The following is a 13,571-nucleotide window of genomic DNA, read 5'->3' as shown; positions in this document are numbered from 1 at the left end:
CTTTTTAAAGCTAGAAACGTAGAGATACAAAGGACCTCCCTGAACGTTTTGTTTTGTTTTTTTTGCAATTTCCTATGAATAGAATTATTTCAAAATAAAGTTCTTAAATAGATTATTTCTTTACACAAACACCCAGCCATCAGTACTATCTGGCACTCATCACTAGGAAGAGACTCCACAGAGTGTTTAAAAGCTCACGCCAGCCTGTACAGAGCCCAGGATGGAGCCTATGGAAGACATCAACTGTGCCATCGAGGCTGCGTCCCCCATGTCGGTGAGAGGAGAGATGCTCTAAAAAAGTCTTAGTGCATTTAAAGATGGCTGTTCTTGTTAAGCTCAGGGGGAGGAGAAAGGTGAGACGTCCCGGTGTAAAGCCACTAGGTGGCAGAGGAAGAATGATTCGACTCTTCCAGTCCTCTGACCTTCTCCAAGTCAATCAAAGAGCTCTCCGGTGGAAACAAACCTAGAGAAATGGAAAGAAATGATGGGGGAATTTACAACAAAATTTATCTATCACAAACGGAAACATGGCAACAACCTAAGTACTCACCAATGGGGGATGATGGAAAGAATTAGGGTGTGTCCAAGTAGCAGTCAGTGGGCAGCCTTTTGAACAGTGGTTTCCCATTTGAGTCCTATATTAAGCAAAAGGAGGAGGGGACCAACAGGAAGGGGTGTGGGCCCCCAGGCCACTGTCAATCAAAGCAGCTCTATTCTCTCTATTCAATAAGGATGAGCATCCTTTAAGATTTTTTTTTAAGTTAGAAATTAGCTTAAAAATTTAGTTAGGAATATGTATGGATATGAGTAGATTATTAATGATATTTCTCTTTGGGTAGTGGGATTACAGGTGATCTTGATTTTTCACTCATGTTTCCCTTTAAATTTAGATGCATTATTTTATAACAATTAAAAGATTGGTTACAGTGTTAGTTTTCTTTGGTCCAAAGCCACAGAAACTAACTCTAACTAATATAAGCAAAAGAAATCATAAGAAGGCCACTGAGACCTGAGCAGGGTCAGACTCATCCTTCCAATATCCATTTCCTCCCTCTTCCTTCCAGAGAGAAGCGTGGTCATAATCAAGGTAGCAAATTAAACAGCACTTCTCAGCTCCCCTCAGTACTAGGGGTGGGTACAGGACACGGTAATGGCAAATAGGATATAAGTGGAAGTCACTGGGTTGGAATTGTAGAAAAGATTTTTTTTAAGTGGCTGGCTGTGCCCTTTTAACCCACTCTCCCTTCCTCCCATCTAGAACATCAATATGATGGCTGGTCCTGCAGCAGCTGTCATGACCATATGTGACCTTGAAGTCATACATTGAGGACAGTTGGAATAGAAAAACAGAAACAGTCGGGGTCATTGGTGATCCCACAGGGCCACAGATGAGACCTGAGTTGCCCATTCTTGAAATTTAAACCATTCTTTCTGCTGCCTGAAAACTCATCCCTTAATCCTCATCCAAGACTCCCAGGATCAGCAAGAATGTAGAGGACCAGGCTTTGAAATGACAAGAACCAAGGCAGTTCAAGAGTTGAGAAGCAAGAACCCATCCAAGAAGTTATGTCTGACCTATCACGGTCATATGCTGCTTCTCCTAACCGCTGGGTGTATAAACAGACACCGGTATCCAAAACCAAGCCACACCCTTTCCTGGAAGCTAAACAACAGGTTGGAACATGAAGGGAGAACACACAAGCCAGTAAGCTTTCCGTCTCAAAAGGAAATTCTGCTTGCCTCTTGCAATCACGGTTCTGGAGGGAAATGGGCCCTCTCAGTGTCTCCAATGAACCAAGAGTGATGGATGGGTGTTCCCACCATTTTTCCATCATGAAGGACTTCATGATGCTGAGCAGGAGGCCAGGGGGACTCCCTCACCCTACACCTCTAAGATTTATGTTTTCTCTCAAAGTTGTAATGCAACCCAGGTGTGATGGCTGTGACTTAGGTTTCACATGTATAATGGAGTCATCTTAAAATTAGGGGCTCATAGGACCAGAGTGGCGCCATTTCTTACACATGGACAAGCCTGGCCAGCTCTAAGGTCCAGGGCAATGACCCCCCTTGCAGGCAGAGCTCGGGAAATACTACGGAAAATACCTGCATGTATACGCCATAGTGATTGATAGAGAATCAAGTCTGACCCTTGGAAATCCTATAATTCCCCACACATTGTAACCTTCAAAAGTCAAAGTGAGCCCTAGCATGCAATAGAAGTGAAGCCCGCATTCTGATAGATCCTAAGAAAACACGTTCCACAAGAGAGACTAGGGAAGAACTAATGCCACTAATTTTTAATCTTTGTTCTTTTGCCTCAGATTCAGTGTCAGGAGGAAAATGATCCAACTGGGGTGAGCTTGGAGCATATGACCCCCTTCAGCTTGGAGAGGACAGACTCTTGCTCATCAACTCCACAACCAATCCTGTAGGACTATATCCACTGGGGTAGGAACCAGCAAATCCTCAAGGTGAAATCAAGAAGAACTGGTACCTAGAGAATCAAAAGAGGGAAAAGATCCATTCCAATTCATTTAAAACACTTTTAAAAAGAAGATGAAGGTTCCAGATAGGCAAGGATTCAAGTCCCCATGCCCTGATGGATTCTCTCCTGAAATCGACCTGAATGATAATGTGGTTTTCAGGTCATGCAAATATAAATGAAACAATCCCTGACATTGAAGAGTCCCCAGGCTAGAGACAGAGCAAAATATACATGCAATCAACCATAAAGTGATTGGGAAAAGCTGTTACATACCCACAGAAGCTCCATGGGGCAATCAAGAGTGGGCTGACAATTTGGCTGTCAAGATGTGAGTAGGCTTCTTGGAAGAGTTGACATGTGAATAGGTATTGAAGATGGAGCTAGAGATTGAGAACAAATGATGTGGGGCTTTCAATGCCCTGTTGAATTTTTCCCTTGAAAATAGTGCTGTTGAAAATTTTTGAGCAGAGGGATAACCTAGTCTTATCTCAGCAGCACCACAGAGATTAGATTTCCTGTGAAAGAGAGATTAAAGGTTAGGAGACCAGTAAGAATGTCATTGCAATAATTCAACAAGAGATGATAAGGGACTGTTTTCAAGCACTGGGAAATGATGAAAAAACATATTTTAGGGTCTTGGTGAGAAATGGGTTGTTGGGGGTCAAAAGAAAGCTAATGAAAGATTTCTGTCTTCGGTGATTTGGTGCATAGTGATGCTATTAATCAATCTGGAGATGGTGGGGTTGATTGGGGTCAGGTGGAGCTCGAGATGTTTTTAAGAACCCCTGGTGGAAATGTTCCACAGGCAGTTGGAAATCTGAATCCAAAACTCAGGAAGAAAATGTCATCAGTCATTACCTTCCAGCAACGGAATCATGGATGGTTTTTGTTTGTCTTTAGGATCCTGAACAGGCAGGTGTTACTTTTATGGTTACAATAAAGAACAGGCTGTTTTTAAAGAATAACACAAGCAGGAGACAGGTTAGGGTTTGGGAAATCTGGGTGATCACAGACATGGCAGGTTTTGCGAACAAGATTGAGAATTGAGTCCGTTTGGTTCAGTCTGAGTCGACACAGCTGCTGAGCATTTCCTCTCTGTCAGGCTCAGGAACAAATGGGACAGTGAGGAACAGATGTGGTCTCCGTATTCCGAGAGCCCCAAGAGGTAAGGAGGTGCCAGGAGAGGAAGGAGGAACAGATGCTTCCCTTTGGAAAAAAGCAAAGAAGGGCAGGTTCTGGGGGCTGCAGAACTCTGTCTATGGATGAGAAAAACTTCCGAGATCTTCTAAGGTCCTGTAAACCCTGAGGAAAGGCACAAAAGGGTGTCCTTAGGAGACAGCAGGATGCACTGAGAACATTCATACTAAAGGAAGATCATTTCCCTTCCTGAGAGGGGGAGACTAAAGAGTCTGTGTCTGGGTTTCTGCCAGGCACTTATTTGATAGGCATCTCGTAAGGGTCCTGTGGGCAACTTGGACAAATACAGGCTGGAGCAGAGTCACATGAGATGGTTCAGGAGAGGCAGAGTGACCCAACGTGAAGTTTGATGAACAGGTTAATGTCAACCCAGAGTCTTGAGGCCTCACAGTTCTCTTCCTGGCTCTGTCCTGTTTATCATATGGTCAGCCAGAGAAACAAATATTGGCTCTGGATAAAGAAGAATTAAACAACGAAACCTCACTGAGGAAAGATCCAGTTTGCCCTTCATGTCAGGGAATTGCTACCACTGCCTCGGTCTGAGCAGGTCCTGGTGAGGGACCACCTTCCACAAAGATGAAGAACAGTCCAGGCCTGGATGAAGGACAGTGGTGGTGTCCTCTAGGATCCTTTCTAACCCTAAGATCCTTCATGTCTGTATGTTCCTTTGGACGTTTCCACCTGGAAGTTCGCCATCTTTGCAAACTCAGCTTGTCAACTCCTGAACCACCCTCTCAAGCTGGAAGCCACCTGATTTTGTGGAAGACACAGGGTCTTGGCAGCCAGCAACACCTGGGTTCTATCCCCAACCACACCACCCAGGTGTGGCTTTGAGACATATCACTCCACATCTCCATTAGCCTCAGTTTCTTCATCTGGGAAAGGTCAGTTCTATCTACCTTGTAGACTTGCAAAGACCTGTTGTGCACAGCGAGTACCTGGACCCACTTCCCCAAAGACAAGTAGCCCCCAAGCATCTATTAGGCACCAAAGACTGTGTGAGGAACTGGCTGTACAAAGAGACACAGCCTGGCCTTACGGGAGATGGATGACAAATAGACAATATAAGTCATTAAAGTGGGCAAAGAATATATAATTACTAAGTGCGTGTGTGTGTGTGTGTTTGTGTGTGTGTGTGTGTGTGTGTGTGAGAGAGAGAGAGAGAGAGAGAGAGAGAGAGAGAGAGAGAGAAGATTGGGGCAAAGGATTGTGAGAAGGCACTTCTCTGAGCTGAGAAAATGTCATCCTGGGTATCTGATCAATGACAACCCATTTCATGCAACCAGACAAGCGAATCAGAGAGCTCAGATCTGTTTGCTTTGAACGAAGCTCTGCATCTCATGAGCCTGTGTTGACTGTCATGGGCCCGTGAGCAAGCTGCTGCCACCAGGGGTCTCTTCACAGGGCCCCTCCTGACTGGCTCATTCCTTCCTCTCAACCCTCCTCCAAGGGCCAGAGGCAACCAGGTTTTATTCCTGACCACACCCCTGTCCCTTTGACCCCCAGATTCACAGCAACTGAACTCCTAGGCCCAGGTCCTCCACCCGCACCTGCACCTCCTCTTTGAAGTGTGGCCATCTAGGCCCTCTCTGGTCAGCTAAGGATATGGACCCTCGTGACAGCTGACAATTATTGACCCTTGACTATGGGCTTTTGCACACATTCCATTCTAGCCCACACCTGTGGGATTCATCCCCCCTCAGAGAGCTCCATTGGGTCCAGGGAGAAGGAACCTCACCCACGACACCCTGGTAGGGAATGCGGGATTTGAACCCAGACTTTGATGCACCCAGGGAAGAAGCCCAGGTCCACCCATCTGTCTGTCCAAGTTAGGAGTCTGGTCGGCATCCAGCACCTGAAATGCCGGCCTCTTTCAGCTTGAGAAGCTGAAAAACAAATCCCAGTCATCGAACAAACAATTCAAAACATTATTTTTATGCTGGGCTTGCCTATATCATGGAGCACAATGTGAAAGGTAGAAGCTTTTGCTGGGGAGCAGACTCACTATGTCACCCAACTGGGGTGATCTCCAACTCCTGGGCTCAAGTCATCCTCCTGCTTCAGCCTCCAGAATACCTGGGACTAGAAGGGTGACATCATTTCCAGCTTGTAGGAGCATTTTGAAGAACAAACCTGGGTTTTCAGTAGAGTTTCAGCCAGGTAGCCCTGGAGCCTTCCATTCCTGTCTTTTGGGGTCCCAGGGGAAAAGTCTTGAGTTCTCCCATCCTGGTCCCTCTCAACATCAGCCTCACCCATCTGCTCTTCAGGCACCTGGTCAGGTTAGGTGGGCTCCCCCAAGTCCCCTGAGCCCCACTCCATGGCTGATGCAACCCCCACGTTCCCCCAGTTCTTTCCTCTGAACCCCACCCCGCTTCCTCCCCCTCCCTCTAGAACTTGTTGACCATTTTGCAAACCTGTTTGCCCCATCCGCCCTCTTGCTGAGGTTGGTTTCTGATCTCTCTAATAAAATCCATAACTCTCAGGAAGCAAGAGACTGGCTGCTGCTTTCTGGGATGGCCCAGGCTTCCCAGAGCCCCACCATGGGACATGTGGCCATCTCAGGGGACAGGTGCTGACTTCTGTGAAGCCAGGTATTTCTCCTCACCCAAAAGCATATGGCACTGTCTGAGTGACACCATGTTCTACAAATGCTAGCTGGGATTGGTAAGCCTGGTTTGTCACCAAGGAGACGGGGGAACTCTCAAACACCTCTCGTCCCTCACACAGCCTGGCATCACCATGTGTTTCGTTGTTAAGTCATGAGCAAAGTGTGTCACCCGCTCACCCAGCTCTGTCCTGCCACCTGCTGCCACCCCCTGGACCTCAACCCGCTCACAAGGAAGAAATCCCCACCCGGATCAGTTCTCAGTCTCACAGGCGTCAATTAAGCGTGAACACATGTATGTGGCTGGCACCCAATCACCGTTTGTTTCCTTGGCACTGAGTCTGTGTCCCCAGCACTTAGCAGGCAATGGATACATGTTGGTCTCGGGGCTAAACACATCTCCCTCCCAGCCCGAACACAGGAGCGTCCACACCCCGTCCATCCACGCTGTGCTCTAGAGAACTGCTCTGAGAGGACACTGGCCTGGCTCCTGCTTCTTGTCTGTCTGGACGGCTGGCCCTCAGGGCAGGAAACCAGGAGAACAGTGGGACAGCAGGGACAACTCTGGTGATTACAGCCAACTGACGGTGCAAAGTCAGGGAGGAGCCGCTGCGGGTGTTCTGTTCAATTCCCATCCTGCACTGCCATCTCCAGGGCACTGGGGCCTTTCCAGGATGATCAAAGCTGCTGCAGAGTTGACGAGGAGCAGGCGACCCTGCCCTCTTCATTAGGGCCTTGGATCTGGGAGGGGAGGGATCTGGACCACTTTAGAACATTCGCTCATCATTACTCTCCCTTCACGGCGCAGTGGTGGGAAGAGGGGATTGGCTGGTCATTCGAAGCTACAGGAGCCCAGAAGTCCAGATGTCTATTTGCTGCTGCTCTCCTGTGCTATTAATTAGAGACACCAGGGGCCAGGGCAGGGAGAGCCCTCGCCCTGCGCTTGACCCAGGGCAATGAAGCAGCAAGCACCAGGATCTTGTGCAATGCAGATCCCAGCAGGAGGCTGGGTTGGGGCTGAGTCCGCATTTCCAGCGAATCCCAGATGCTCCAGATGTGGTTCCTCTGATGCTGTGACCTGGCTTTGACAGGCAATCTGTGGTCCAAGGACCAGCAGTCTCAGCATCACCTGGACGACATGCGCTACTCGAAATGTGAAACACCTCATCTGGGCATCCTTAGCACTGCCCTGGAGTTTATTAAAAATGCAAAGTCCTAGGCCCCACCTCAGACCTGAGGAATGAGAATCTGCATTTGAGCAGGATCCTGGATGCTCTGCAGAAACATTAAAGTCCTGGAAACTCTGCAACTCTCATTCTCAAACCTGTCTGCACGTGGAAATCACCTGCAGAGCTTCAGCAAGTACTGATGTGGGAATCCCTAAAGACCAATTTATGCTGTACCAGGCACAACCCAATATTGAGGAGTTTTAAAACTCTCCAAGAGATTCTAATTTTAAAAAGTTTGAGAGTTTTGTTTTATATGGCACAATTTATTAATGATGTATTGATTTTTATTAACAGTTTTACTAATGCTCATTAATTCTTTTTCTCCTAAGAATATATCCAAACAGCCAACAAGCACATGAAAAGACACCAGACATCATGAATCATTAGGGAAATGGGAGACAAAACCACAATGTGATACCATCTCACATCTGCGGGGATGGAGATTCATTTTTACAATGCAAAATCACAAGTGCCTGTGAGTCTGTGTAGAAATCAGAGCCTGTGTATATTACTGGTATGAATTAAAATAACCACTGTGGAAAACCACTGGGTAGTTCCTCAAAAAGCTAAACATAGGGGCTGGGGAGATAGCTTAGTTGGTAGCGTGCTTGCCTCGAATGCACAAGGCCCTGGGTTCAATCCCCAACACCACAAAAAAAGAAAAAGTTAAACATAGAACTGAACTAGCCTATGGCTCAGTGATTCTACCCCTAACCATATACTCCAAAGAGTTGAAAACAGGGACCCAGGTACTTGTACAACAATGTTCAAAGCAGCACCATTCCCAAAGGCAGCAAAGACCTCAAGTGTCCACGAACAGACAAGAAGAAAAACAAGATATGGTCTATCTATACAATCATACGATGGAATAGTATGCAGCCATAGAAGAACAATAAAGTACTGATGCATGCCACAACATAAATGGACCTTGAAAATATTATGCTAAGTGAAAGTAGCCAAACACATAACAAATATTATATGATTCCACTGATACAAAACATCTAGAATAGGCAGAGTCATAGGGACAGGAAGTAGAAGAGGGGTAACCAGGGGACCTATGAGAAGGGGAATGGGTAGTTTTTGCATAGTGGTTACAGAGTTTCTGTTTGGGGTGATGATTTTGGAAACAGATAGTGGTGATGGTTTCATAATACTGCAAATGTAATTAATACCACAGAATGGTACACTTAAAATGATTAAAAGAGCAGATATATATTTTGTCACAGTGGAAAAAAGATGGTTTTTAAAAATGTATTCATACCCGGCACTGAGTGGTACATGCCTGTCATCCCAGCAGCTCCTGAGGCTGAAGCAGGAGGATAGACAGTTCAAAGCCAGCCTCAGCAACAGAGAGGCCCTAAGCAACTCAGTGAGACCCTGTCTCTAAACAAAATACAAATTAGGGCTGGGGATGTGGCTCAGGGGTCAAGTGCCCCCGAGTTCAATCCCCAGTACTCCCCAAAAATAAATAAATAAATAATATACTCGGAAGGCCACCACTTTCATCCCAAGGTCTGCACCCAGCCTGGTTCCCTTACCACCCAGCTGGGCTGCTGAAACAGACTCTTTGTTGGCTCCCATACCTGCTGCTGCCTTACACCCCACTTCCAACACAGCCAAGGTGTTGTCTGTAAGAAGCAAGTTATTAAAAAAAGAAGAAAAAAAAAAAAGGTCAAGTCATATCAGTTCTGTGATGAAAACCCAATAGAAGCTCCCCTGGCGCGACACTGAACACTGAAGGCCAAGTTCTAGTTCTTAGGAAGGCCTGCAGAGCCCTGCAGAGACCCAGCTCTCCCTGGCAATGCCCCCACCCTGCCCCCAGCTTTCCATGGCCGGGAGCCCCGCCCTCCAGATGCCCGCAGCCCGTCCTGCACCTTCCGTCCTCTATGTACACCTCCCAACATGGTACCATATGTATTTTGTTACCAGCTTTCTTATCTCACTCTCCCTCCAGTACTCAGCTCCCTGCAGCTGGGATCTTGGTCTGTTTTGTTCCTTGTGTTCCAAGGACTTCACCTGGCACCTGGGGTGCATGAACGTGGCCAGAATAGATGTTCAGTAAATGGTTACAGAACAACTGAATGAATGCTAAGTGCAGAACCATACATGCTGAAGAACTGGGCCACATCCATTAAATGGTCTCCAGGTGTTTAAAAAGGTACAGGGGGTGGGGGGTTGGTCACCTGATGATGTAACTGCAGGTAGGGATTCTAATCCTGGTTAGAATGCAGTTCCAGTTCTACCACCAATAAGCTAGATGTCACTAGTGAAACTGCTAATCCTCCATGGGCCTCCATTGAGAAGGCTAGAAGACATGAGCCTTTTTCAAATTAGCATCTCTGCTCTTCTTGAATGGTCTGTAGATGCACATGGAACAAAATTCACAAGGAACAAAGACTGGGTGAGGTGGCGCACACCTGTAATCCCAGCAGCTCAGGAGGCTGAGGCAGGAGGATTGCCAGTTCAAAACCAGTCTCAGCAACTTAGCAGGACCCTGTCTCAAAATAAAAAAATTAAAAGGACTGGGGATGTGGCTAAGTGGTTAAGCACCCCTGGGTTCAATCCCTGATAACAAAAAAAAAAAAAAAGGTGGAGGCATGTCTCCCTCCCTCCTGTCTCTGCCCCACCTCCCAGGAGCCCTCTGCAGGAATGACAGTCCCCAGCTTCCCAGGTGTCCTTACAGGGATACCCAGTGTCTGCCACCACCTGCGTGTATCCTACTGTTTCCATAAATGTTCCTGAACCATTTGGAGCTTGTCCCCAAATCTCTTCCCAATTTAATATCTGAATGAAGATTTCATCAGCCAGCCTCAGCGTCTTTGCTAAAGATGCTCACTCCAGTGCTCTGGATTTTACCTCCATTTTATGGACTCAGAATCTGCCACCAAGGCACTTCAAGAATCCATGAGTTCTGGGACTGTACCCTGACATCCTTGGACACTCTTCCAGCCAGTTGCCAAGTATGTCAGGATCTTCCTCCCCAGTTAAACACCTCAATTTAATCAAGAAAATTTCTGGTGCCTTCTAGATCTCAAAGGGAGAAAATCATTCAAAAAGATTTTGCATAACTGTTTAATTTATCCCTGGGCATTTTCATTTTAAGGGACTCATCCTCCAATATATTTTTCTATGGAGCAGTTATTTGTATAGGAAAATTCTATTAACTTTTTCTACCCCCAAGTCGCTGGGATTACTGGCCTGCGTCACTGCATCCAGCTGAAAATTCTACTGGCTTTTTAAAATATTCACCATGTACCCGCCCATCCTATCAAATCCTCTTAGCGTTCATGGAAGTTTGTCACTTGGTCGTCAGGTTTCTTGGTGTAGGACATGCCGTGGACGAGGACCTTCAGATCAGCTTGTTCCAGTTCTCCCCAAACCACTGGTGGTGATAGGTGTGCTTTGCTTTTCTCTCCAGACCATTTGGTAGAATAGGGGACAAGTCCACAGAACCCACTCTTGGACGCTGTCAGAATGACCAGTTGCCAAAAGAGTCTCTAAATGCTTGCCTTCAAATTTACTGGGGATTGAACTCGGGGGTACTCGACCACTGAGCCACATCCCCAGCCCTCTTTTGCATTTTATTTAGAGAGAGGGTCTCATTGAGTTGATGAGCGCCTCGCTGTTGCTGAGGCTGGCTTTGAATTCACCATCCTCCTGCCTCAGCCTCCTGAGAGGCTGCTATTACAGGCGGGCGCCACCTAGCCAGGTTTAAATGCTTGTTTTCAATTTCTGATCTTTTCTCTTCACAGTAAATGGTAAGGCAGACACAGAGTGGCGCACAGACCTCACCGCGAGTCTCCAGGCTTTAGACATTGCTCACACTGATGTTATCGGATGGCGTTTGAGTTCCAAAGCCGTCGTGCCTTCTCTCGTGTTCAGCTGCCAAACTCTCTTTCCTGCTGCAAGATCAACAGCACTGAGGCAAAGTACAGAAACATGGATCAAAGAGTGACCCCGTGCTTGTGTGTGTGTGTGTGTGTTTAACAGACTTTGATGTCTACAACCAAAAAAGAAGAGGAAAGGGTAATACCCCAGGAGTATTTACACTGATATTTAAAGCATCTGTGGATTTTCTGCACGCTGGGGGACTTGGGTGGAGTAGGGTTAGCAGGAGGGAGGCATTTGACCAAAAACACATTTTAGAAATTCTTAAGATACTACAATGTGGTGGGGAGGAAAAAACTAAATTTTCTAAAACAGATGCTTTAATTAAGACATCTCCTCTTGATATCCGCTAGCAATACAAGTAACAAGAATGGCCTAATCATTCCTGCTGCGGCAGGAGAATTGCCTGCAAGCCCGAGATCCCGTAATTACACATTAGGTCGAACGTGTCTTACAAGATCTTTGCAGTACACTCAGGACGAGGGTGTCTGGGGCTCTGCCAATTACAGGGCTCTGCTGGCCGGAGGACAAGTCCTGTGTAGCTCAGACATGAGGAGTTTGTCCTGCAGGATCCTAGGACCTGTGCCCCAGGGGCGTTTCTCCACCCTGCCTCTAACAGCCAAGACCACTGTGAGCTCTGGGCAGCCCTCTCTTCCAAGGGTCTTCATCTTAGATCCAACCATCGGTGCCACTGAGGAAGGGGCATGCCACCCAAGGGTGTGGCCAGCCTGTCCCAGCCCGTACCTGCTTGGCAACACCCTCAGTGCCAGGTGAACTGCTTTTCACACACCGTCACTACAAAATCATTTCTCTTTGTTCTTACCCTCCTTTCCCCCTTCTTCTCCAGCCCACCTTCTCCCACCGAATCACAATAGTCTCTTCTTATCCACGGGGGATACATCTCAAGACCCCCAGGGGGATGTTGAAACTCTGGATAGTACCAACCCCTGTGTATACTTTGTATTTTCCTCCATACACATGTATGGTCAAGTTGAATTTATCAACTAGGCACAACAACCAATCATAAAATAGAACAATTAGAACAATATGCCATGATACAAAAAATGCTTATGGATTACTTCTGGAATATTCCATTTAGTATTTTTGGACTGCAGTTGACCACCAGAAACTAAAATGGCAGAAAGAGAAACTGCAGATAAGGGGGAACTATGGTCTTGTGTTTCATCCTGATGCTCTCGTTATCTGTCACCATGACCTGTTCGGCCACTTCTAGAAATGAGGTGTGACAGAAACAAGCACATATTTTGATAAGAATCCCAGTTGTACTGGTTGGTCCCCTGGTTGACTTACTACCTCTTTAACCCATGACAAGTTCAGGAAAAGGGGGGAGAGGGCCATCGGAGGCCAAAACAATCCAGTCTACAGCTTGGAACATGGACTCCCTTCCTGAGCCTCCACTTCCTGCTCTGTACCATGGGGTGAAGCATTGCTGTGAAGAGCTGCATGGATGTCTATCAAGCACCTGGCCTGTCGCAGGTGCTCAGCAGGATGCAGTTAGGACCCAGGAGTGCACCCTGCCCAATGAAGCCTCAGTTAAATCCATCTATTCAGCCCCCAAGCACTTACAGAACGTTTCCGGGGGACAGAGACTGACTGGGTGCTGCAACTAAGACTGAGGTTTTGGCAGTGGACAAGACAAACAACAAACAAAGAAACAGAGAAGTCATTTGAGACCACGAGAAGGGCTGCCAAGAAGATGAAGCGGGACAGAGAAACCCAGGTTTTGTGCTACTTTCATGTGGGATTAAGAAAGCCCTTCTGAGATGACTTTGAGCCAAAGGCATCCATGCTCACAACAATGCTAGTCCGGAAGCTTCCCATCCATGTGGCTAAAGCAAAATAGGGCAGGAGGGACATGAGAGAAACAGGACCAGAGCCACTGGCGTCCCAAGTTCCGCTGTGACCTCCAGCAAGCGCTTCATTGACCGTGAGGCGGCACCATCTGTGAGAGGAGCTAACATCACCTCCCGCAGTAATTTGAAAACAGGGCTAAGAACATCTGAGGCCCTCCTCCCCTTGAGAGGTGGTGTCTGTCCCCTTCTTTGAATCTGAGCAGCTTTCTGATTGCTCCAGCAAGAAAGTACAACAAAAGCGAAGCTGTGGGGTGACTTTCGAGGATAAATTCCAAAAGGCCATCATGAAGTTT

Source organism: Sciurus vulgaris, assembly GCF_902686455.1.
Source record: "Sciurus vulgaris genome assembly, chromosome: 18".
NCBI lineage: Eukaryota > Metazoa > Chordata > Mammalia > Rodentia > Sciuridae > Sciurus > Sciurus vulgaris.
This window is presented reverse-complemented; position numbering follows the sequence as displayed.